The sequence below is a fragment of the Camellia sinensis genome, chromosome 9 (assembly GCF_055761805.1).
Source record: "Camellia sinensis isolate YWXY chromosome 9, ASM5576180v1, whole genome shotgun sequence".
Lineage (NCBI taxonomy): Eukaryota > Viridiplantae > Streptophyta > Magnoliopsida > Ericales > Theaceae > Camellia > Camellia sinensis.
In genome coordinates this window covers 172,606,182-172,630,916 of record NC_138969.1, presented here as the reverse complement: position 1 = coordinate 172,630,916, position 24,735 = coordinate 172,606,182, and positions in this window count along the sequence as shown.

Below are 24,735 nucleotides of genomic sequence, written 5' to 3'. Positions count from 1 at the left end.
AAAATCTATTTTCTCAAAACGATTTGCCGGATTTGAACTCTTTGGTTTAGATTAAGAACCGTGACAATTTGAGAGTCCGAACTGTAGTGAGCCCAAATGAACAGAACGGGACTCATCCTCCCGGGGCGTTCGGGGACGTCTACAGTTTCTGGCGACTCTGCTGGGAAACTTAGACAACTTGACTCGAACTCATGATAGCTTGTTTTGACTACACTTATATGTTTCTTTGCATTGCATTTGCATTGGTGCGCCTAGGACACTGTGTTTGCCATCTGCTATTCCTGAACGGTTTGCCGGAGGCTTGTCTTGTCAAGGCATGACTATAAGGCTGACCGGTTATGGGCTCTGCCAGTATGGGAACACAAACCCCGGTTTTACCGGGGCACCCTTTTGACCATTCAACCTAGTGCATATTCAGAATCCATAGTGACAATTCCAAACTAGGACAGGTTGCTTACCCGTTTATAGGTTGTTTGAAACCGCTGCGTGCGTAGTGAAACCCTAGCTCCTGACAAAATAGGACAGGAAAACCTTACCCCAACATAGGGGTGTTTTGGCTCTCACTTGTTTGTTATGTGCTTTTAGAGTGCGTCTCTATACGAAAGCATGTATCAGTTTGCAAGTTTGGGCATCAGGCCTGCAGGCACCAGTTCAGTGTTTCTGGGTATCAAAGGCCTGCGGGCACCAGTTCAGTGTTTCTGGGTATCAAAGGCCTGCGGGCACCAGTTTAGTATTTTGGGAATCAATTATATCTGCGGGTATCAGATTCAGTTTTAGGGGCAGTAATTTTGGGAACAGTGATCAGCAGTCGAATGCAGTTATTCAGTTATGCTCATGTCTGTATTAGCGGGATTGGACTGAGATGCCGTCTGTTTTCTCTTTAGGGGGGATCAGAGATTCAGAGCAACCAGTGTTCTCCTTTGCTGAGGCAAGACAGAAAAAGGCTCACCGGTTCTTTAGATCCGTCAGTCACCAGTCCGGTCCATCTGATCCGTCAGTCACCAGTCACATCACCTCTGTTCAGTTCAACAAAACTCGTGATGATGCAAAATTCAGAAGAAATTGTGGTTATGGCAGCCGCATCAGACCAAGGAATCACATTGCAGGGTGAGACCGACGTTGAAGTACCACACCCACCTGGGTCACCTGCCGCGCACCCGGTCTGGACACCCCAGTTGTTTCATGCTCATGAGCCCACCGCGTTTGAGTTGATGGGAATGATTGGCGACCTTCAGAGATCCGTGGCTGATTTAGCCTACGGAATGTCGGCTCCACCACCAACCACATCGTATGTCGGGAACTTCATACCGGAGGAGCCCCCGCTACTGGGACGAATTGTAATCGAACTTAGCCAACCTGAAGCCATCCCAAGTTCCGACAATGGCATGTCAACAACAACGGGGCTCCACTCTAATGTAGCAACTCAAACCTTCTACCAAGCCGAAGCGAGTGGTAAGAGCAAGATGAAGGTGAACACCGATCCCTAAGAACAACTCCTGTGGGCTGTTGAGGCTTTGAAAGCCGAAGGATTGAATAAACAGCAGGTGCTCGCTGTTGTTGTAAAAACTGTGGATAACATCTTCCCCACTCAGGCCGAGAGCAGTTTAAGCCAGAGGGAAACTCGAGATGGGGACCGTCATACTAGAACAGTTCCTTGCAATCCTAACCCTGCACCTGGAAAAGATCAGAGAGCCAAGGCAGTACCTGCCAACCCTTTTTCGAGTGCGTCCAGCAAAATTCAGCAAACCTCAAAGTATCCGCCCCAAGGTCGCAGGGTCTTCCAAGCCCTCTACATGCCTTTGTCTAAGGCCCTTCAAATCCTCGTCAAAAAAGGGCATCTCAAACCCCTCGAGCCTCGGCCTCGGCCTCTCCCGAGTCCCCTTCCAGCTAAGCATGATGGTACCTAGTACTGCGCGTACCACCAGCAAACTGGTCACAGCACCGACAACTGCTTCCGTCTTCGCCACGAAGTACAGGATCTGTTTGACAACGGGGTTGTCCTCCCTCCAAGCTCGGCAAAGTCTGTCACCACCGGGTTTGTGGATTTCGAGGATAATGCAAGTATGTGATCAGGGGTTCGACCACCTATGGGCGGCGTGCCGTTTACCTCAGATGTGGCGTATGGCACGCACTATTTTGAGCATTTGCGAATGCTAGTTTTGTAGTTTCTTACTTGGGTGTTGAGTCAGTTTTGTAGTTTTGTTTTGAGTCTGTCTCATTGTCTCGAGTCAGTCTTCTTGATTAAGGGTCTGTCTTGTTGTATCGAGTCAGTCCTGTTGTACAAAGGTCGGGTGATTCCGGGGGTGTTACCTCGGGCATCACCATTTTGTTTTGTGTTTGTCTTTTCGTTTTGCTTTGAGTTTGTTCCTGCTTGGAGCCAGTTACACCAACAAATTTGAATGGAACAGCGGTAATTTTCACACTCTTGTATTTGCTTCTGCCGTGTGCCAGTTGTGCCAGAAGTTCTGATTGAGATAGCAGTATTTGACCAGAACTGTATCTTTTCTGTGCCTTGAACTCATTGCATTGACCTAAGTTTTTAAAACTTTTTCTAACACTGTGGTGAAAACAAAGAGGAAGGAATTCCTCGGGATTTGCAAAAATTTGATTAACTGAGAGAAAGAGAGGCGTGCTAAGCCCTTAATGAATGAGATCATGCCTGTTAATATGAGTACTGAGAAGGATCCTGGCTTGATCCAGATTGGTTCTACATTGTCTTCAGCGCAAGCGACTAGTCGCTTTCTTAAAAGATTTCAAAAAATGTTTTGCGCGGTCCTGTGAAGACCTGTGTGGAATCGCTCTTGAGATTGTGCAGCCTAGGATCGCTCTCAGCCTCGAGACTCAACCCCTTGCTTTCAAACCTCAAACTCGGACTCAGAAAGTTCAAAGGTCAACCATAATGTGAGGCCTGCGTGGCCAGATTCGAAGCAGCCCTCGAACTAGGGGCAAGAAAAGTCAGATCAAGAAGATCAAGTGTTTTCAAAGGAAGCTTGCGAAGCTAGATCAAAAGCCCTCAAACTAGGGGCAAAACTGTCAGATGTGCTCGAAAAGTCAAAAAATTAGGATGTTTCTCAAGCTAACAAAGATCGGCAAGAATGCCAAATCCCAGAGGGGAATAAAGAAGAAAGTATTGCTGAAGAAAAACTGAGTTCCGATCTACAACACTAGGGGCAAATTCAGCCTCCACGGGATGGACTCCTGCATCGTCAGCAAACAGCAGCCACTCTCTTGGATTCAGACGGATTCGAGATCTCATAACCATTTGACATGGACCAAGCTACACTTTTACCCTTGAGAGGCTCGCTGGGCCGAAAACCTGGAAAGACGACCCAGACAAAAGTTAGAGCAAGAAAAAGAACAAAAAAAAAAGAACAAAAATGCAAAGAACAAAAAAAAAAGAAATGAAGAAAAAGAAATGAAAAAATCTGAAAAAGAATGAACAAAGTAGAAAAGAAATGAAAAGAATTGAAAAGAAAAGAAGAACATAGCTCGCAAGGTTGAAAACCCGGAAGGGCGGCCTTGGCAAAAGTTAGAGCGCAAAATGAAAGGTTAAATACCCGAGTGTACCTTAACCCCGAACTACGTGAGGCTTGATTCTCATCTTTGGGATACGTAGGCAACTTCATTCTGAAGTCCAGTTGTAAAACACTTCAAACTCAACTATGTCCATGTGATGGTTCTGGTCATCTTTGTCTTTTTTTGTATCCGGGAGTTCAGTTGTGATTGTCACTCTGAGGATTGACTACAATGCGCTGCGGTACCATTCAAACAAGGGGCAACTTTCCGTTGCCATTTAATGCGCCGTGGTGCCGTTCAAACAAATGGCAACTTTCAGTTGCCATTCAATGCGCCGTGGTGCCGTTCAAACAAAGGGCAACTTTCCGTTGCCATGCAATGTCCTCCAAGCAAGGGGCAATTTTCCTTCGGATCTGAGGTTGTGCATCTCAAGAGTAGGTTCTGTGCTCGTTGAGCAGCGGTCGTTTGTAAAATCAATTTTGAGAATTTTTTTATGAAGTTGACTAATTTTCTAGAAAAATTATTCCATTTTTCCAAAACTGGACCTTTTCTTGGACCCAAAAAGGAAAATTTTCAGTGCTCATAACCTAAATTGCGTGATTTTAAATCAGAAAATTGAACAAGCATGTTAAGCTAATTCTCATGTTGGTCAAAGTTGTTTTAACAGAACGTCAAAAACAAACAATGGTCAAAATAATGAACTAAGGGCAAAGTTAAGTCAGGTGTTCTGTCTTTTCCCCATTGTCAACATACTTGCCAGAAAAGGGCATTCTCCTTGCCAGAAAGGACACTCTACCAGCCAGAAAAGGGCATAACTGAAGTTAACAACAAAGGGCTGAAAGCTCTCTCGTCCTCCAAGCAGCGAGGTATCAAGCCGAGTGCGAAGCAAGAATTGGAATGGATCAAAATACTCCATTCCCTCATCCGGCGCATCGACAGATATCACCAGGGAAAATAGCCGTGAGCTGATTATGTTGGGCGTGAGCCCGCAACTTCCTGTTTATCCATCAACCACCCAAGGGAGGGATACAAAAATGAGAGATTAAAGAATAGAGAGATGTGCGCTGAGAGAAAAAGTGAGGAAAAGGGCTTTTTCAGCACAAACAGAGCCTGAGGGCCGAGTGATGTGAGAATCACAAATGAAAAAAGGTGGGAAACAATACCCGAAGAAACTGGCTCCTCGCGTACTGAGAGGTCTCTCGTCTTTGTAACACGTCTGTGTGTCGTGCCTTTTGTTTTATTTGTCTCGATTCTTGCCTTGAGTCTTTCTGAGCGTGTCTCATTGTGTTCAGGTTATTTACCTTTTGTTTTCCGTTGTTGAGTCTTTTTCGCTGTGTTCAGTCGTAGGCTCAATACCTAGTTAAGAACACATTTCTTAATTTCAAAAAATTATCTTGTGCTCAGAGTGCCATGTCGTTCTCCACATTTGTACAAAACAAGATTTTGTTCTTTAAAAAAAAAATGCAGGGTTCAACCCGAGTCATGTGGGAACAGTAAAGCCAGAACCCATCTGAAACTATATAGGTTCCAAACTTCGAAGCAAAAGGAAAAGAGGAAGATGTCGGACATCTGAGTTTGTTTCAACTTTTGCAAGTTCCGTCATCACATCCTGTATGTTCAGAATGAGCTGTGTTCAAAATTAAAAGACTACTGAGTTATGAGCCGTGTGTTCAAATTGAGCAGTGTTATGTTATGAGCTGCGTGTTCAAAAATTGAAGTATATGAGTTGTGTGTTCAGAATTGCAGTACGTGAGCTGCGTGTTCAACATGAAGTATATGAGCTGTGTGTTCAGAATTGAAGTATATGAGCTGTGTGTTCAGAATTAAAGTATGTAAGCTGCGTGTTCAACATGAAGTATATGAGCTGTGTGTTCAGAATTGAAGTATATGAGCTGTGTGTTCAGAATTGAAGTATGTGAGCTGCGTGTTCAAACTGAAGTGAATGAGCTGCGTGTTCAGAAGTAAAGTGTATGAACTGTGTGTTCAGTATAAGCTGCGTGCAAATGAAATGAATGAGATGTGTGTTCAGAAGAGAAATGTGTGGGCTGCGTGTTCACAAGTGAAATGTGTGAGCTGTGTGTTCAAAGTGGGATGTATGAGCTGCGTGTTCAAAATGAAATGAATGAGCTGCGTGTTCAACTTTTAAAAACTGTGGGCTGCGTGTTCACCATCAAGAGTTCGGACTACGTGTTCAACTTTCAAAATTGGGCTGCATGCTCAGAAATTCAAAAGTTTGGGCTACGTGTTCAACTTTTAATCAGTGTGTGCTGTGTGTTCACCTCAAAATTTGGGCTACGCGTTCAGATTTCAAAAAGTATGGGCTGCGTGTTCAACTTTTAATCAGTGTGTGCTGCATGTTCACAATCAAATTGGGCTGCGTGTTCAGAAATTCAAAAGTTTGGGCTGCGTGTTCAACTTTCAATTAGTGTGTGCTGCGTGTTCACAATCAAATTGGGCTGCGTGTTTAGAAATTCAAAAGTTTGGGCTGTGTGTTCAACTTTCAATCAGTGTGTGCTGTGTGTTCACCTCAAAATTTGGGCTGCGCGTTCAGATTTCAAAAAGTATGGGCTGCGTGTTCAACTTTTAATCAGTGTGTGCTGTGTGTTCACCTCAAAATTTGGGCTGCGTGTTCAGATTTCAAAAGTTTGGGCTACGTGTTCAATTTTCAATCAGTGTGTGCTGCGTGTTTATAATCAAATTGGGCTGCGTGTTCAACTTTCAATCAGTGTGTGCTGCGTGTTCACAATCAAATTGGGCTGCATGTTCAGAAATTCAAAAGTTTGGGCTGCGTGTTCAACTTTCAATCAGTGTGTGCTGTGTGTTCACCTCAAAATTTGGGCTGCGTGTTCAGAAATTCAAAGTATGGGCTGCGTGTTCAACTTCTTTCAACAAGGGTGTGCTGCGTGTTCACAATCAAATTGGGATGCGTGTTCAGAAATTCAAAAGTTTGGGTTGTGTGTTCAACCTTCAATCAGTGTGTGCTGCGTGTTTACAATCAAAAAATAGGGCTACGTGTTCAGAAGTTCAAAAGTTTGAGCTGCACGTTCAACTTTCAACAAGTGTGTGCTGCGTGTTCACAATCAAAAAATGGGCTGCGTGTTCAGAAGTTCAAAAGTTTGAGCTGCGTGTTCAACTTTCAACACATGTGTGCTGCGTGTTCACAATCAAAAAATGGGCTGCGGTTCAGAAGTTCAAAAGCTTGAGCTGCGTGTTCACAATAAAAGATGGGCCGCGTGTTCAGAAATTCAAAAGTTTGAGCTGCATGTTCAACTTCCAAAAACTGTGAGCTGTGTGTTCACGACAACAAGTTTGTGCTGCGTGTTCACAATCAAAAAATGGGCTGCGTCTTCACGACAAAAGTTTGAGCTGTGTGTTCAGGTTTCAAAAATGTGGGCTACGTGTTCACGCCAAAAGTTTGAGCTGCGTGTTCAGAAATTCAAGTGCATGAGCTGTGCATTCAAAATGCAAACCAAATGCTGTGTTATGGACTGAGTGTTCAGATTAAACAGTGTTATGAGCTGTGCCCGAAACGAGCTGTGTGCCCGAAGAATGAGCTGCGTACCAGAAACGAGTTATGTGCCCGAAAATGAGCCGTGTGCCCGAAATGAGCTGTGTGCCTGAATGAGCTGTGTGCCCAAAACAGCTGTGTACCTAGATAAACAGAGTGCTATGTTTTGAGCTGCGTGCCAAATGAACAGAATATTGTGTTGTGAGCCGCGTGCCAAACAAACAAAGTGTTGTGTTGTGAGCCGTGTGCCAAATGAATGGAATGCTATGTCGTAAGCCGTGTGCCAAGTCTTGCGTTGTGCATGCATTTTATCGCGCTATCTTGCGCACCTTATTCGCACTGTTTTGTGCATTTCATTCATCACGCTATTTCGCGCATCGCACTGTCTTGTGCTTTACGTATCGCATCGCGTTATCTTGCGCACCTTACCTGCACTTGTTGGTGCATAGCATCGCGCTATCTTGCGCACCTTATCTGTATCGCACTGTTTTGTGCATTCACCCTGCTCGTACTAGTTTGTACACCTTTAGCATGGCACTATTTTGTACATCTGTTTAGCACTGTTTTGTGCATTCGCTCTGCATCGCACTGTCTTGTGCACATTGTATTTTTGTTTCATTCGCACTATCTTGTGCACTTTCTGGTCTAGGAGATCTTAAATCCTCTGGTCTAGGAGACCTTAAATCCTCTAAAGGTGTAATTCCTTTGTGTTTGTCGTGCCCGAACGACTTTAGGCGGTCTGGTATAGCCACCTGCCTGTGTTTACGGTGAGTTCCTAGGAGACCAACTGAGACAGTGGAAACTAGAGTTCGAATGGCTCACGCCTAGAACGCAAAGGTTCAGGATTTTCGAGACTAAAGTCTGGTTTAAATACCCAGGGGTATATCCTCAGCTTGAAATCTGTATGGCAGCCCCATAGATTGAGATAGCATGTGTATGCACCTCAATTCTGGATACTGAACCAACCTAGTCTGTCAGCCTGTTGGAGAATATGGAAAGCTGCAACCATAGTCAGGGAGAAAAGTAGTACCTGCAGTTCAACCGAGAAGAAGCAAAAGATCCCCAGCAGCATGAGGCACGATATTGTATGTACGGTTCATTTGAAGCTGGTGCGACCAGACGAACCGGACGGTATTGTTTTCTCCGTGTGAGACGTGGTGAGAATTGCATAATTCTCTTGCATCCTTTCTGCATGTAATGTAGTTTGGTTTGATTTCATTCGCCTGCTTAAACTGTCGCATTCATTGTGTATGATTGCTTTGCTACGGCTGCCTTTGCATAATCATAAGTTACGTTCGGCTTTGTGCATATCCTTTCGCATCTTGCCCCTTGCCTGCGGGCACGCCTGCGGGCGCATCTCTGTTTATCTCGCCTGTTTGTCTAAGTCTTCGGCCTTGTCAAAAATGGGTCGTCTCTAGGCTTTGACATTCACTCCCGTCACTTATGACTTCCAAGTTCTGTCAAAGAGGGGCAACTGTAGACACCCCATTTTTGACCGACCATAAGACTCAGACGTCACTGATTGAGCGCCCAGTGATATTGCATATTGTGCTCATTCAGAAGTTTCAGAGTCCCAGCTGCAAGCCTTGCCTCCAGACTTCCGGACTCTTTCATGCCTTGCCTCAGTTTGCGAACCAGGCTCTTTTTTTCTCTGTCTTCTCTTCCCGAAGGGAGGGAGAGGTCTCGTAGACCATCTCTCAGTGGCCGTAGGCTACATTTCGCGGCCGTAGGCCAGTTTTTCCGTTTGGAGCCCGATTTCTGATTTTTCGGAGCCGACGGCCGTGTGCCTCGGTTCGGGACTGCCTAACCACCTCCGTTTGCTCCGGTTTTTGGCACACATCTTATTTACTCCCTTTTGGGAGACACTGTGGCCCGAGAGACCAACTTCGTGGTCGAATGCCATCTCCGGTGCTTAACAGCCCATTTTCGGGGCCCCGGGCTGCGCGTTTCGGTCCCCGAACCTCCGTTTTGCATCCTTTTTGGTTCTTTTTTGGTGGAGACCTCATTTTCATTGTTAAGAAGCTTGTAGGACGGTGGGAGGCCAGCAGTTGTTCTGAAAAGCCAGCTTTATTTCTTCATCGCTCTCCGTCGCCCGTTTTCCCACAAAAAAGCTAATGTTGACCACCCCGGGGCCACTTTCTTTAACCCTAAACCCCATATTTGTGTTGTACACACCTGGGAGGCCACCAATATGTATAGGCCGGCCAGTAATTGTCCTTGACCCTTTTGAACCCCTCTAAAAAGTTGGCTTTTCTCTCTCCTGGTTTACATTTTCTAGGTTTTGACCACATATTTGTGTTGTGCACACATGGGAGGCCACCTTTTTGGGATGGCCGGCCAGCAATTTGCATTGACCCTTTTGACCCCTGGCCGGCCGGCTATGGGGGGTGGTCGGCCGGCCACCTGAACCTTTTGAACCTGGCTGGCCATGATCCTCTCTCCAAATGCCTTCCAGCTGTACTCTCTGTTTTCCCCCAGATCCTGTATCCGAGGGGCTGCCTTTTGGGGAGGAAATTTGAATTGGTTTTTCCCCCCCCCCCTTTCCTTGCCTCTCTCCCTCTATAAAAACCAGCACTCTACCACCATTTTGAAGGGTTAGAAAAACCAGCTAGGATTCATATATACACCCTTCCATATATCTCTCTCATTCAAGCCTCCAAACATCCTTGTTCTTGACCTTTACACTACACCTCCAAGCCTACTACCTCCACACCCCATTCCAGAACGTTGGAGGCCATTTGCAAAGGTTAAAAGCTCAGAAATTTGGACCAAAAGCTGCTGGAAAGCTTCTCTTCAAGGGTGAGTCCCTATTTCCCCTTTTCTTGCCTTATTTTTGCATGATTGGTTAACCTTATTTTCTTACATTTTTGGGCTCCGACCTAAACTGTAAATAGTTATATTTTGAGCTCCTTTTCATGTTTTATCAAGGGTCTTTCTCTGTTTGAGGTCTCCTCTTCCCCCTTTGTGTTTAAACTCTCTTTTAGGCCTATTTTTGCATGATAGTTTAGGCTTATTTGTGAGCTGTTTTGGACTTGGTCATAAACTGTGAAATGTCTTGTTTTAATCCCTTCTTCAACTTTGTTGAAGGGCTCTCCTCTGTTTGAGGTCAGCTGCTACCACTTGCCTCTTTATCCCTCTTTTATGGCTATTTCTTGCATGATATGTTAGCCCTGTTTGTAAGCATTTCTGGGCTTCAAGCCAAACTGTAAAGTGCTTCATTTTGAGCCCCTCTTCAACTTTGTTAAAGGGATCTTCACTATTTGGGGCCAGCTTCTGTCCCTTGTCTCTATCCTCTCTTTTAGGGCCATTTTTGCATGATAGATTAGCCCTATTTGTGTTCACTTTTGAGATCTGTTATAAACTGGAAAAAGTCTCATTTTGACATCATCTTCATGTTTTATTAAGGGCATTTTCTTGTTTGAGGTCATATGCTTCCTTGTATGCTTGATTGTCCCTTATTTTGAGCCTTACACCTAAGCTCTTGCTGCATGCTTGGTTTGGCCTTCTAGCCACTGAAATCCAGTGGATTTTCAGTGGCTAGCACACTATTTTGAGCCTCCAAACCAAAGGGGGGTGACCCCCTCTCTCCTTCTCTTGTTTGGTGGCCTTTTTGGCCTTTCAAAGAGACCCTACCTTTCATGTTTCGAAGTCACTTTCCAGTATCAATTTGGTGAGTTTTAGGACTATCATATTTGATTTTTATAGTTGTTTATGCCATGATAAATGTCTACCTTGTATGCGCTTAATAACTCCTTGCATGGCCTTCTAAAGGAGCTCATTATTTTTGCATACCATGGTTGCATATCAGTGGTTATTTGGGCCTATTTTCACATGATTTATTCACTGATTTTTGCTAGTTTTGTGGGATTACATTTTCTTCATATACTTTCCATGTAAACCATGTTTGCTAGTCAAGATTGCATGCTATTTTTGTCCACCATGTTAGCATCTTTTGGCCATGCTTTGAACTGGAAATATTCATGTTTTGGGACTGCCTTGGCTCTATCTTCATGCTTCATGATCAAATAATGCATGCTTTGTATAGCTATAAGTCATTCCATGTGCCTAGTTTCGAGTTTCGGGTTTCATCTCATGCATCGGGTGCCATCTTTCCATGTTTCAGGGCTGTTTAGCATCATATTTCAGTGCTGGAATTACATGCTTGTATGCCATATTTCATGCCTTGCCATGCCTTGTTAGAGTTGCATACTATGCCTTAGGTTCGGTCCTCGGTTTGCGTACATGCATGCACGCATTTCGAGAGTCTCATTTTCATCTACTGGCTACTAATGTGAGTGTGGCTGAGGTCCACTCATGTTAGTGTAAGTCCATTGTGCATTGCGTATGTCATTTCATTTCATAGCATTGTGTATGCTAGGTTGTATGTTAGAGCATTGTGTATGCCTCGTTACATCGTGCATTGTGTATGCCATTTCATAGCATTGTGTATGCTAGGTTGCATGTTGGGGTTGCATTCGTGCATATCATGCATATTGCATTGTGCTTAGGATAGGAGTTAGCCCAAGCACGGAAAAGGAGGGACGTTTCGTACTCCGAGTGACGGAACGTGTCTCAATTCCCGGTCGCCGACACTCCGGATTATCCATGATGGAGTCTAGGCCTTGTTGTGTCCATATGTGCATTCATTTCATATTGAGTCATGCAGTTCGACTTCTCGGCCATCATGCATCGAGATGCGTGATTGGTGGCACGAGGATCGAGGACTACACTCCCCGAAGAGTAGTCATGCATACATATGTGAAAATATTTTTCCATGCCCCTTTGTTGCTCTCTGTTGCAGCAAATCAAAAATCAGCAGCCTTCCGGAGCTTGGCACGCATTCCAAGAAAAATTGCAAACAAATGGAAATCGGGGCATCGCAAGGGATTTCCGCACAAGGCAAATTCAAGCATGCATCATTCATCATCCGGAACAGAGCAGAGGCGGTCCACGGATTTGCGTGCAATTTATTGCTTTCCAAGATTAATGTGTTAATTAATTAGGATTCTGTATTTATTCGGGACTGTATTATTTATTCATTTGGGACTGTATTATTTATTCGGACCCTCTGCGCGAGGGCAATGTTGTAATAAGTGTGCGTGTGTGTGATGTATGTCTTCCAACCCCACGTCTTTCTCCCTTTTATTTATCAGCTTATGATGGCTAGATTAGAGCATGTTTCAATTAGCATACAGTATGATAGCATGTTTGCATTCATTCATCTGTCTTGCATGCACCGGGCTCAGCTCATCATACTAACTGCATTTGTATCTCAATTCCAAATTGAATACATGTTAGTTGTAGCATTTCAAATGCCATCTTTAGAATAGCCGAGCCTATTTTAGTTGCATTTTGCATGTGTTACATTAGGCATTTCTGTATAGTTAGGATCATACATGGATTTCTAACATAGCTTTTGTTTTGGCTTGGAGTAGTCGGTAAGTGTTTATGCTTTAGCATCCTTGCATGTGTGTGAGTGACTGCCATGATAACATGCTTACCATGAGACTATATGCTTATGTGATATAACTGCCTGAATGCCTGTGGGTGAAGGTTGGATTATTTGAATTGGAACAATTCATTAATTGTGAGTTTTAAGCCCACTAGATAGTGGCAAAATCATGTTTTCTAAGCCCATCTGAGGGTGGCAAATCCACGTCTTAGCCTACTTGCGGGTAGCACCATCAAACCATTTTCAAATAAACAAACATGAAATGTTTTGTTCCAATTCAGGCGACCCAGTCTATGCTTATATGATGTGCGCATCACATAGTAAATCTAGGCTAATAACCGGAATAAGAACGCATAATGTTTCCAAAAATAGATATCATGGTTAGTAGAGGCCGATCTTTGATCGGACGAGCAGGGGTGCTCACGAAGTGACCTTCCCCAATCATACCCAAATTCTCGAGCTGAGGCAACTTTGGTGATGACGGACACGTGGCCTTAGGCAACGAGTCAGGGTTTCCTAAATTTTCCAAAAATAAAATATTTAGGTGGCGACTCTGTATCTGGCAAAGCAGTCCATGTTTGACACTTTTTTCAAAAAATCTGTTTTTTCAAAACGATTTGCCGGATTTGGACTCTTTGGTTCAGATTAAGAACCGTGACAATTTGAGAGTCCGAACTGTAGTGAGCCCAAATGAACAGAACGGGACCCATCCTCCGGGGCGTTCGGGGACGTCTACACCATCGTAAATTTTGACGAGCTGCAAGCGAGTTTGATAGAGTTGATTTTTTGAAGTTTTTAGCTAAAAAATGATTTTGAAAAACTTGATGTGGATTCTTTTAGCCTTAAATAGGTACAAATACCCAAATCGTTAAATTAGTTATAATTTTTTATTTTAAAATATGAAAAAGTATTTCTGTGAAATAATCAGGAACATATGGGCAAATTTGGAATTTTTTATTTTCTTTTTGAACAGATTTGAGAATAAAATATAGGCCTAATCTCGGGCAGGGTTGAGGAAATGACTTTGAGTATTATTATGTAGTATGTATTTGACCGAAGTCCATCTAGCTCAGTCCATGTGCACTCCTAGAATGACCTTGAATATAGATTATATATATGAAATCACTAATATGGTTATATATCGATTAATATCAACAAAAATATATATATATATCAATCAATATATCAGTAATTATTAAATATATAAATTGTACTGAAATTTCAACAAATCCGAACTTTGCTCTCGGTGGTTCATTTTGATAAAAATGTATTTTCTATTCAACAATTTTCTTTTTCCAGAACTATGCACTTGAAATTGACGAGGTGGTATCAGGTTGTTATTTCGACAAAAAAAAAAAAAAAAGAAAAAAAAGAAGAAACTATTTTAGTTTTGAAATTGAATTTTCAAACATAAATTATAAAACATAAGATACAAGAATCTTGTCATTCAATCTACAAGATGAGCCAAGTTCACGTTTTATTGTGCTTAATCATAATTTGCATGACAGCAAATCTATAATTGCCTTGCCTAAAATTTAATCTCAAAATGGGAAAGATAAATCTATATGATTTTTTTTATATAAAAAAAATTCATATTCCATAAAGATATTATTTTAAAGGTCTCGAAAATTCAAATATAGTAACATCAATTTTATTAAAACAAACTTATATAATTAAAAATTTATAGCATTTAAAAGTTATTTTAACATAAAAATACACATAAAAGATTAAAAATGTCATAAATTGTGCTTGACGCCAATGTTTTGAAAATTGAACCAGTAAGTGAATCGAAAAAGAGACTGTGTAGACGGGTCACCAGTTCAACCATTGAATCGAAGTAGTCGAACCGTAACATCATAATTAATAATATATAATTATAAATATATATATATATATCAAATTTTGATTGAATCCTCCCACATACAATTTTTAAGTTCTCTTTGAACAATCTTTTTCTGCAAATGGAAATAGACTTTCATAATCTCTTCAAACTTCTAATAGGACTCGTCCTCATGAAAGGAGACTCTTGAAGTAAGAGTTTTTAGTCAAAATTTTGATATATGTATATATATATATATATATCAAAATCAAAATGAAAAGAAGAAAAATAAAAAAATTTCAACCGGCGAGTTGATTGAAAACCTAGGATGGTTTGCTGGTTTTACCGATTGAACCACAGGTTTTTCAATTCTTGCAAACAAGCTCGGTTTTTGGTCTAGTCCAGTTTTTGGTGCTCATCTAAACCAGAATTAGGTTTGGTCACCAATTCTACCGGTTGTGTCGATTGGCCTGGTCCAGCTCTTTAAACATTGCTTGACACCACATGTTTGCACTTACGAACCAACAAGTTTTACACATGTCCTTAAAACAAACAAAAATTAATGAGAGATTCAGTGAAAAATCCCTTTTTATCGACGTGTATTCCATTTGGTCCATAGCATATTCTTCTATGGAAAATGAGTGAGAGCACTAATTAGTGCTACTACTAATGATGTGACAGTGGGCCACACCATAAATGATTTGATGTTTTGGCCTTAGTGCTGTATTTTTTATTTATTTATTGAGTGTCATGTCATTAGTGATCTTTTTAGAACTCCAAAATTAGTGGTTTCTATCATTGTTGTTCTTTTATACTAATTGATCTCATACATTTGAATTTATATTCTAATATGACATTTTTATTTTATTTTTTTTGATAGTATATTATGTGGACTATTTTATCCTTATAAAATTTTATTATAATATACATATATATATATATATATATTATACTATACCATATATTCTGGAGAGAAAAAATCAATTATTAGATATATTTCATTTATGGTATATATAAAACACTATATATAGAATGTGAAAGATTATTCTCAATGCGAGGAATTCACTAAATCAAGGATCTTCATTTACTATTATTTTGCAATAAGGTCCTGCCATATAAAAATATTTAGAAGAGAAATGTAAACTGATGATAAAGATGATGATAAACTCACAACAGAGATGATAATAAATCGTGGATGAACAATCGTTTTAAAAAATAAAGAGTTATGATTGCATGAGATTTATGTCTTTTTTAACTAAAGGTGTAGATTTTTATTTTAGGAGAGGTAGTGTGGATTCTTTTTTTCCGTTTTTTTAGTGTTGACCTATGCTTTTGAAATGGCATTAAATATTTCTTAATTTTAAATTTTATGGAATAATGATAGCCAATAGATGTTTTTAAAATTCTATAAAATAAAAAAAAAAAATTTTGAGTTGAAGGTTTCCAAGCACTTAGAGCATCTTTCATGAAAATGTGACTTTGCTATAATATATAGTATAGATTGTAAAACATTGTTTGGTCTTTAAGAATTAAATTTTTCATCCAATTTTCTTAGATTTTTAAATTTTTTATACCATTAAAAATGATGTGTCATAATATTATTGATCCAAAAATAATTTGCATGTTAAATTAAATTAAATTTAGTTTCCATGTAAAGAAACAAATTAGTAGATTCTTCTAATTACTATCAAAATTTTCATTTTAAGTTCTCTCTTTCAAATTTTAACCAAAATTATGGAATTGAAAAAGGAAATTATTTATTGACAATAACAATTTTAAATTAAAATTTCTACTCACAAACTTTTCTCTCCCATTTTAAACATTTTTTTTTTCATTTTTAATTATTTTATTTGTTTCAATTCAATTTATATATATATATATATATTTATAATAAATGTATGGTGATTTAGCTCAGCTAAGTTTGGGAAGTCTCAAAAAAGTCAACAAATTATTCAAAAAGTTAAAAAAGTTATCACTATTCACTAAAAGTCAACAATTACGGCTGCACAACTCCCAATACTAATTTTTCCCTACACATTAATTTATACAATTTTTAATACACATTTTTTCATAAAAACTCAAAAAGTTAATCCAAACATTCATATTTTCAACCTCAACTTTTTAGTTTAAAAAGACAAAAGTACACTTATTTAGGACACCTGATTAAGGATGAAATGTACATCATTGAGGCCGTTAATTAGAATCTCTTAAATTCACTTGTTGGTCAAACTGTATATTTTATGTGTGTTGAGTGTTAATCAGGTTATACATCGTCGGAGCATAAAATGAGCAAAAAGTCAGAATTTGGGCAGAGTTGACTTTCCCGCACGTGCGTTGACTTTTCCCGCACGTGCGTTGACTTTCCCGCACGTGCGTTGACTTTTTCTGGAAAAGTCAAACCGACGTTTTAAACCTGTTTGGACGAGATTGGAAGCATAAAAAGACAAGAAAAAGGCTGGATTAGGGTTCTGAAATTGTTTTGACCTAAAGAGGGAGGCTAGGGTTTGAAAAAGACGAAAAAACAAAAAGCTTCAAGGATGTCTCCCATGGTGATTCCTTCTCTTTCTACTTCCTTCCACTCCTCCATGAGTGGCTAGTCTTCTTTTCTAGGGTTTTGATGAAACCCTAGCCATGTAATTATGTAGTTTTCTTTTTTGATTTTAAATTATGTAAAGGTTTGAACCATTGTATGGTGTTTTAGAAATTCTTTATATATGATCTTCATTATCTTTTCAAATATTTGACTTTCTGTGATTGTTGAATATTATCCATACATGAGTTTTCTATTCCTTCACATTCAAGGTATGGGACGAACCATGCTATGAGGAACAAGTCGTATCACTACCCTAGTTTAGAGTGAACGATTCGTATTGCTTGAGATGGTTCGTGCTCGTACATTGAATGTGATAATTTTCTTGTTAAATGCTTTGAGCTTGTAGTTGTGAAGCATTAATTCGTTCAAACCATAGCATAATTAATTTCAATTGGAAACCCTAATTATGTGGTTAGTGGTGAATTCTCTACCCTAGGATTTTTCCCCAATTTAGTAAATCCAATTTCATTTATTATTGATAATTTAATTCCTTAGTTTAATTTATTTGTTATTAAATTAGGTTATGATCATTCAATCTTTTTATCAAAATTAATTTAAGAATTTAACAATTAAATTAGTTTAATTTCACAATAGTCCCTGTGGATTGATACCTGGACTTGCCATTATTCTGATAGAATTTGGTATAATTTAGTATTAAATTTTGGTGTGTTCAACGACCCATCAAAATTTTGATTTTGGTGCCGTTGCCAGGGACTTCTGGCGAAATTAGTTAATTTAAAGTTACATTCTTATTTTAATTTTTTAGTTTAGGATTTTATGCTTTTGGTGTTGCTAAGTGTGCAGAGTGTTTGAAATTGGAGCTATCACTGAAATGCAAGCGGAGCGCAGCCGAGTTTTTTAAAAAAAACCGCAGTGCTAAAGTGAGTAAACAGAAGCAAACACTCACAAGCAAAGCACCAAAGTGCTAAAACAGAAGTCAAAGCTCAAACAGAGGTTGGGGACAACGTCTACACGTCAACCATCCGTAAGACGAGTAAAGCGTTTTCGTTAAACCGCTGTGAGTATTTCTTCCTTTGGTATTTTGCTTTCATACTTAGTGCACAGAGTCGGAACTTGTTGTGTGTGTTTGGGTAGTGTATGCACGGGCGTCGTTCTTGTCGCCCTAAATTGTGGAGTTTGGACCTTGAACTAGAAAGGACCCTTAGGAGACTTAGGACCTCTGTCCGTATTCCTAGGCTTGAATATTCATACATTGAGCCATTAGAGATGGCAGATCCTAATATCCCAAATGAACCTAACCGGACACTTAAGGATTATTTTACACCCACTGCATATACATCACCATCATGCATCCAATTGCCCAACACCACTGCTGCTCATTATGAGATCAAGTCCAGCACTATACAAATGCTCCCATCATTCCATGGACTAACTCATGATGACCCTTATAAGCATTTGAATGAATTTCTGGAAATTTGCTCGACAGTAAGGATCCAGAATTTCACAAATGAGGCCTTAATGTTGAGATTGTTTCCATTCTCGTTAAAGGATAAAGCCAAACACTGGCTAAATTCTTTACCTGCTAATTCAATCACAACTTGGGACCAATTACAGCAACGGTTCTTGGAGAAGTATTTTCCCATAGGTAAAACCAACCAACTTAGGCGAGCCATCACAAACTTTGCTCAAATGGATGGCGAGCAATTCCATGAGACTTGGGAAAGACTTCGAGACCTTCTCCAACAGTGTCCCCACCACCATGTGCCTAATTGGCAACTTGTTCAAACATTTTATTATGGCTTAACTGAGCCACACCGCCAAATGGTGGATTCGTCCTGTGGTAGGACATTTATGTCTAAAAATGATGCCGAGGCATGGCAATTGTTTGAGAACCTAAGTGATAATTCCCTTCACCATGCCTCCGCAGCCCGGCAAGTCCGGCAACCCATGGTTGGAGCCTCGAAAAGAGGGGGCATTTATGAGGTCGGGCAAAACCTAGAGTTAGCCCAACAAGTAGAGGCATTGTCCCACAAGATGGACCAATTATTAGCTACGGGACATGCTCCTACCCAACATGATCAGCCTCAATTTCACGAGGCATGTGTTATTTGTGCGAGCCCTGCTCATGACTTGAGTGAGTGCCCTTCGGCATCACAATTTCCGGAGTTAGTCCAAGAGCATGTGAATGCGGCTTAAGGATTCTCCAACCCGGGTAATAACCCATACTCCAACACATATAATCCGGGATGGAGAAATCACCCTAATTTCTCATGGAGGCCCCCTTCACAAGGCACTTATTACAATCCGCCACCACCAAGGCAGAATTTCAATAATTTTGCCAACCAATCATCTTACCGACCATCGCAACCGTATAGACCCCCACAACCATACCATCAACCACAACCCCCGCCTGTCCCTCAGGGCAACTCTGCCTTTGAGACTCAGGTGTTGGAAGTTCTTTCAGAACTTAAGGGGTTAGCACCGATAGTTCACTCCCACACTCACTCTATTGCCAAGATAGAGACGCAATTTGGTCAAATGGCTAACAACATGAATCGGAGAGAGGAGGGAAAATTACCAAGTCAAACTGTGGCTAACCCTAAGGGACAATACGGGGCAGAGAGTTCGGGTGGGAATGGTAAGAAACATGAGCAAGTGCAGGCGGTGGTTGCTCTAAGAAGTGGTAGGGAGTTAGAGCCTCAATCTGTTGCGTCTGATGTAACTAGAGTTAGGAAGGGTGACCACGGTGGTTCACCAAGTGAGAGCAAGGGTGAGGGGGAAACACTTAAGAGGGATGAGTTAGTCCCTAGCACTCCATATGTGCCTAAGGCACCCTTTCCCCAGTGCCTTGATACACCGTCCCCTTTTAATAAGAAGGCGACATTTATGGAGGCAATGATGGAGGTCTTTAAACAGGTAAAAATCAACCTTCCCCTGTTGGAGGCGATTAAGCAAGTACCATCATATGCCAAATTTCTGAAGGACCTTTGTACGCAAAAGCGTAAATCTAGGACACATGTGTCCCAAAAGGTCCTACTCACGGAGCAAGTAAGCTCCATCTTGTTGAACGACACACCTCCTAAGCTTAAGGATCCAGGTGCCCCAACCATTGCATGCATTATAGGGGACCACTTCATTGATAGGGCCTTATTGGATTTAGGGGCTAGTGTTAATTTGTTGCCATACTCTGTGTACGAGGAATTTGGGCTTGGCGAGTTGAAGCCCACTACTGTTACTCTTCAGTTGGCTGACCGGTCCCTCAAAGTGCCACGTGGCATGATTGAGGATGTGCTAGTTAAGGTTGATAGGTTTTACTTCCCTGTTGATTTTTTGGTATTAGATATGGAACCGGTAGCCAGTTCGAGGAAACAAATCCCGATGATTTTGGGTCGACCTTTCTTGGCTACGGCCAATGCATGCATTAATTGTCGGACCAGGGTTATGGAAGTTTCATTTGGTAACATGCAAGTGAAACTTAATGTTTTCCAAGCATCACAACAACCTCATGAGAAAGAGGAGTGCTTATTAGTGGATGTTGTGGATGAGATTGTTGAGGAGGCTTTGCCCTTCATTCTTGTAGAGAACCCTTTGGAGGCTTGTCTAGCTCATTTTGGGTTTGAAAATTTTGATATAGATGGGTCAGTTGAGGAGGTGAATGTCTTGCTTAATTCTTCTTCTACACCGGATTTTCCTCCATGGAAAGCCCGGTTTGAGTCACTTCCTCCTCTGTCGAGAGAGCCTGCCACACCTTCTTTGGTCACACCACCTACACTTGAGTTGAAGCCACTTCCGGCCACACTCAAGTATGTATTTTTAGGGCCCCAAGATACTTTACCGGTCATCATTGCATCTGACTTGACTGCAGCGCAGGAGAGTCAGTTAATGAGTGTTCTCGTGGCACATCGGAGTGCTATAGGGTGGTCAGTGGCTGATTTGAAAGGGATAGATCCCTCCGTGTGCATGCATTATATACACCTAGAGGAGGACACCAAACCTTCTCGCGAGATGCAACGGTGACTGAATCCTAACATGAAAGAGGTGGTGAAGAAGGAGGTTTTGAAATTGTTGGATCCGGGTATTATATATCCCATCTCAGATAGCAAGTGGGTAAGTCCCACACAAGTAGTGCCCAAGAAATCGGGCATCACTGTTGTTGAGAATGAAGGAGGAGAGTTAGTCCCCACACGGACCACTACTGGGTGGCGAGTGTGCATTGATTATAGGAGACTAAATTCCTCGACTAGGAAGGACCATTTTCCCTTACCTTTCATTGACCAAATCCTAGAGCGGTTAGCGGGGCAGGGTTTCTATTGTTTTCTTGATGGCTATTCGGGGTATAATCAAGTCCCGGTGTACCCCGCTGACCAGGAAAAGACCACATTCACATGCCCTTTTGGCACTTTTGCCTACAGGCGCATGCCCTTTGGGCTGTGTAATGCATCGGCGACTTTTCAACGGTGTATGATGGCCATTTTCTCCGACATGGTGGAGAAATTCTTAGAGGTCTTTATGGATGACTTTTCGGTGTTTGGACCGTCTTTTGAGGAATGCCTTAGGAACTTGACTAGAGTGTTAGAACAATGTACTGAGGCAAATCTAATCTTGAGTTGGGAAAAGAGCCATTTTATGGTTCGTGAGGGTATAGTGTTGGGACACATTGTGTCCCCTCGAGGTATAGAAGTTGATAAGGCTAAGGTTGACCTCATTGCAGGCCTTCCTCCACCCAATTCCGTGCGTCAAATTAGGTCTTTCCTAGGGCATGCAGGTTTTTACTGTAGGTTCATCAAAGACTTTAGTAAGATATCACGTCCTCTGTGCAGTTTACTAGTTAAGGATGCGCCTTTTGTCTTTGATGAAGCATGCTTAAAGGCATTCGAAACACTAAGAATGGCTTTGACCACCGCCCCAATCATGAAATCACCAGATTGGTCTCTTCTTTTTGAAATCATGTGTGATGCTTCCGATTATGCTGTCGGGGCTGTGTTGGGCCAAAGGGTCAATAAGGCACCATTTGCTATATATTATGCTAGTCGCACTATCTCGGATGCTCAATTGAACTACACTACTACCGAGAAAGAGTTGCTAGCTGTGGTCTTTGCCTTAGACAAATTCCGGTCTTATCTCCTAGGTTCCAAGGTCATAGTCTTCACTGATCATGCCGCTTTGCGGTATTTACTATCTAAGAAAGAGACCAAACCCAGGTTGATTAGATGGATTTTGTTGCTTCAGGAATTTGATTTAGAGATCCGTGATAAAAAAGGATCTGAGAATGTGGTGGCGGATCATCTCTCCCGAATCCTCGTTGAGTATAATAGTGACCCTCTTATTTTGCATGATTCGTTTCCGGACGAACAACTTTTTGAACTGTCACAAGCGAGCCCCCGTGGTTTTCACATATTGTGAATTACTTGGCCATTGGGCAAACTCCGCAGAATTGGTCTAAACAAGACAAAGACCGATTCTTTTCACAGGTCAGGTATTACTTTTGGGAAGATCCGGAGTTGTTTAAATATTGCTCCGACCAAGTGATCCGACGGTGTGTGCCGGAGAGTGAGGTGCATAGCATTCTTACATTTTGTCATTCTTCTGCATGTGGCGGTCATTTTAGTGGGCATAAAACGGCCGCCAAGATTTTACAAAGCGGGTTTTATTGGCCCACAATTTTTAAAGATGCCCATCAATTTTGTAGAACTTGTTTGCGCTGTCAGCAAATGGGTTCGATGTCTCGGCGTGACATGATGCCAATGTCCCCTATTCTTGTGGTAGAAATATTTGATGTTTGGGGAATTGATTTTATGGGCCCGTTTCCGTCGTCGTTCGGGTTTGAGTACATTCTCTTGGCAGTAGATTATGTGTTGAAGTGGGTGGAGGCAATAGCTACCCGAACAAACGATCATAGAGTGGTAATCAAATTTTTGCATGAAAATATCTTTAATCGTTTTGGGTTTCCTAGAGCCATAATAAGTGATCAGGGTACACATTTTTGTAACCGGTTCTTTGAGTCGGTAGTTAAGAAATACTCTATCACTCATAAAGTTGGCACTCCATACCACCCTCAAACTAGTGGCCAAGTAGAAGTCTCGAATAGGGAGATAAAGCACATAATTGAGAAAACGGTGAGACCGGATAGGAAAGATTGGTCACAACGGTTAATTGATGCATTATGGGCTTACCGCACTGCTTATAAGACACCCATTGGGATGTCACCATATAGGGCAGTGTTTGGCAAAGCTTGTCATCTCCCGGTTGAACTTGAGCATCGAGCATTGTGGGCCATAAAGAAGTTTAACTTCGATATGGCCGCGGCTGGGCTCAATCGGAAATTGCAACTCAATAAGCTGGAGGAAATCCGAAATGATGTATATGAGAGTTCGAGAGTTTTTAAAGCTCGGACTAAGGAATTCCATGACAAGCACATTAATAGAAAATCTTTTGAACCCGACCAAAAAGTGTGGCTTTTTAATTCAAAATTGAGACTCTTTCCGGGTAAGCTAAGATCAAGATGGGATGGCCCTTTTGAGGTTGTTGAGGCATTTAGTCATGGCACCGTTGAGGTGCGGGATCCAAAAACTGGCCACACTTTCAAAGTGAATGGCCAAAGATTGAAACCATATATAGAGGGGATTGGGAATGGGGATATGATTGAGTCCATTGCCTTGATGGACCCATTTTACTATGATTGATAAATTGATTTCTTGTTCTCTTTTCTTTCCCTTCTATGCTATTTTGTTTTTCTGTGTTCTCGTTATGCTTTACTTGTGTCTAGAAGACTTTAAATCCTCTAAAGGTGTAATTCCTTTGGTGTTTGCCGTGCCCGAACGGCGTCTGACGGTCTGGTATAGCCACCTAACTGTGTTTGTAGTGAGTTCCTAGGAGACCAACTGAGACGGTGGAAACTAGAGTTCGAATGGCAAAGCCTAGAACACAAAGGTTTGGGATTTCCGAGACTAAAGTCTGGTTTAAATACCCAGGGGTGTAGAGATTGCTTCAAAACTACCTCGGCTTGAACTCTGTATGGCAGCCCCATAGATTGAGGTAGCTTTATGTGCCTCGATTCTGGATACCAAATCAACCTAGTCTGTCACCCTGTTGGAGAATAGGGAAAGTTACAAATACAGTTAGGGAGAAAAGTAGTACCCGTGGTTTTCGCGTGAAGATTATACCTTTAGTGGGCATTCCGTTATATTCTTTTGTGCTATATTTATTTCGGAAGTCAATTAAAAATAGAAATGTTTATTTTCAGTGTTTAAAACCATGCTTTCATGTTTATTTTCTATGTTTATACTTGATCATTTAAAAAAAAAAAAAAAAATTTGAAATCGCCGCACGTGCGGCCTGGGCCCCGCACGTGCGGGAAAATTGGGCACAGCACTCTGCTAAATAAGCAGGTGCGGTGGGATGAACTTTGACCAAGCCGCACGTGCGGCTTGACTCCCGCACGTGCGGGACGCCGATTTGCACAAAAAAAAAAAAAAAAACGGATTTGAAATCGCCGCACGTGCGGCTTGGGCCCCGCACGTGCGGGAAAATTCAAAAACTTCAGCCTCGCACTCTGCTAAATATGCAGGTGCGGAGGGACGTGCGTTGAATAGCCGCACGTGCGGCTTGACTCCCGCACGTGCGAGACGAAGAAATTAAAAAAAAAAAAAAAAAAAAAAAAATTTGTTTTGTTTTCTTATTATTTTCATTTACTATATTTTTTATTTATTTTCATTTTGTTTTTTTGTTATTTTTATTTTTAATTTTCGTACCCAAAAAAAAAAAAAAAAATCTTCACATAAACCCATCTTATCTACTCTCTCTCTCTCTCCCAATCACTCTCACACTCTCAGATCTCTATCTCTCTCTCTCTCTCTCTCTTATCCCCACAAACCCATCTTCTTCTT